The sequence below is a fragment of the Palaemon carinicauda genome, chromosome 2 (assembly GCF_036898095.1).
Source record: "Palaemon carinicauda isolate YSFRI2023 chromosome 2, ASM3689809v2, whole genome shotgun sequence".
Taxonomy (NCBI): Eukaryota; Metazoa; Arthropoda; class Malacostraca; order Decapoda; family Palaemonidae; genus Palaemon; species Palaemon carinicauda.
This window is the reverse complement of record NC_090726.1, coordinates 96,823,345-96,825,844: the sequence shown is the minus strand read 5'-3', so window position 1 is coordinate 96,825,844 and position 2,500 is coordinate 96,823,345.

Sequence of the window (2,500 nt, the reverse complement as noted above, 5' to 3'; positions counted from 1 at the left end):
GCAGATGTTCTTAATTCTTTAATCGAGGGTACTGGATGAGTTCTTACTAATCTGGTATGGTAAAGGGTCACGAAAAAAATTTACAACGGATAAACTATGGCAAAGGATTTGGCTCTTGAAAAGGGTATGGATTTCATTCAAGTATTGACGGGTAGGCTCGTACACAAGTGGGTAATCCGGTATGGTCCAAGGTCCGGTAAAAATTTACATGGGATAAACTGTGCTTAAGGATTTGTGTCTCAAAAAGGGTAGGGATTTCATTGAATCATTAGCGGGCGGTTTTGAGAAGGCAAGCGGCTTATCAATAGGATAAAGTTTAGTCAGTGCACATGTTTTTCGCAGAGGTCTAGAATTCCGACAGGCCTAAGGAATGGCCATTTTAGGGGACAACAGTTCTTATTCTAAGACGCTTTAATCTCTCTCGGGATTTTAAAATTCGGGCGTTAATCTAGCAATTAGCAATACAAATATTGATATCAAAATACAACATGCTTAAAGATGGAAGGGTTACTGCGTTAATCATTTGGATACCAAACACACATATATATAGGACTGAAGATCATAGACATGGCTTTTGGTTTAAACTTAGGGATATATCATAGGCACTAATTATTATGATCAAGAATATAATGTTAGTAGCACACTTATTGTAAGGTTAATTCATTGAATGATTATCATAAGAAATTTCTTATTTCTAACTCTAGTGCTACTTCTTAGCTGTGGCAGAACGACTATTGGCGGATCAGCACTGTGAACTAACTGAGGGTTGTGTGGCCACTCAGGCGGCATGGCAGTTAATTCAAAAGTAGAGAGCTAGTTGGCGACCGAGGTATCATGAATATTGGTGACTCAGCGTTGTGAGCTGACTTTGGACTAGGTGGCCGCTCAGGTACCGTGACCATTAGGTGGTCAACGCGACTTGGCGGCTAGTTAGAGGGTAGATAGCAAGTCCGCGGCTGTGGCATCATGAATGTTTACAGGTCACAGAATTGAACTGACTGGGCTAAGTTCAGAGGATTAGATGGTCGCTCCCGGGGCATGACCATCAGGCGGTCGGCGGTGTGGCAGTTGCTTAGAGAGTAGAGAGTTAATCAGCTCTTGAGATAGCACGACTGTTGGCAGGTTAGTGAAGCGAGTTGGTTGGTTAGTGTGGTTATGTTTTGTCACAGAGCAATGTGACAGCTCAGCCTCGGTTTTGGTAAAATGAGGCAGTGCCTTTCAGGTGGAATACTGGTTCTCCTACTGGCTGAAAGGGTGTTCAACTGTTTCATCCAAGGACAGTAGGTATTAAGGCTTGTTCATAGTGCTTTGAGGGTAGGGTATTCAGCTAGACAAATGTCAGCTATTTTGAACAAGGCTTCAGTCAGAATTCTTTTAATGATAATCTCTTGAAGGATATGCTCAACAGACCCGTGCCCTGTGGAGTGGTGATACTGCTACTCCGGGTTCAGCCATTGCATATAGAACTCTCGCAGCTCAGAATTCTCGTTTCTGTGGTATATGAGCTACTTGAAAGCTCATATCAACTGGCTTTCGATACAGTTGGTACTGACTGAAGGTTTAGAAGAAGTTTTGTATGAGACACTTCGGCAAACCTCAACAGGAGTGTAGGGCAGCAAACTTGCGGGGTTCGTCGTACTCCTTCTTGTGTACGAGAACCTTAAACGAGGACCGCCAGGAGTGTCAGGATTCGATTCTTCCGCCAAACACGGGGCGATCGGCATCTGGTAGCGGCCCTGTTCTAACGATGTTAGTGGGACCGGGCTGCATTGGTGAGCGTGTGCTGCCAAGGTGTAACAAGAGACGGGTGAGTTATATGTAACTATCCTGGATATCCCCGGATAGTTTGGAGTTGTTTTCCTGCTGAGGGGTCCTGGCCAGCAATTTCAAGTTGTCCCCAATGGCTGAGAGGCACCCATTGAGCTGGCTGGCTTTCTGCTCGGCGAGGTCTGGGTAATCATGTAAGATGAGGAACACAACTTCAATATCCTTGAGTAGGCATTGGATCTTCCAGATCCAGGTTGGGCTGATGGCTGTTTGTAATAGTGGTAGGGTTCGTGAGGGACATGCTGGACTGAATGCGTTAATTTTCCGTTGTTATGGGTTTGTGCAGATATAAATCTGAGTTTGGGCCGGGAATCACGGAATACCTGATTGGGGGCTGCAAAAATCACAAATGTGATGGTACATAGATTAAGGTTTTAGGGGTTGAGCAGCAAGTCACTGATCAAGGGCTGAAGGCTGCAGGGATGACGTGGGAGATGAAATTTAGGGTTTGAGTTAGGTTAGAGCAGCAGTCAAGGAACACATGACTGCAAAATGACTAGAGTGATTAAACTTGGGTAGAATTTTAAGGTTTGAGCAGCAAATCACAGATTATGCAAATGGAGGCTGCATGAATCACGTCTGTGATTAGGCCAAAGGTTTGGGATACATTAGAGCAGACTAACACAAAATATATAATTGAGGGCTGCCAGAATCACGAATGTGATGGTATTTT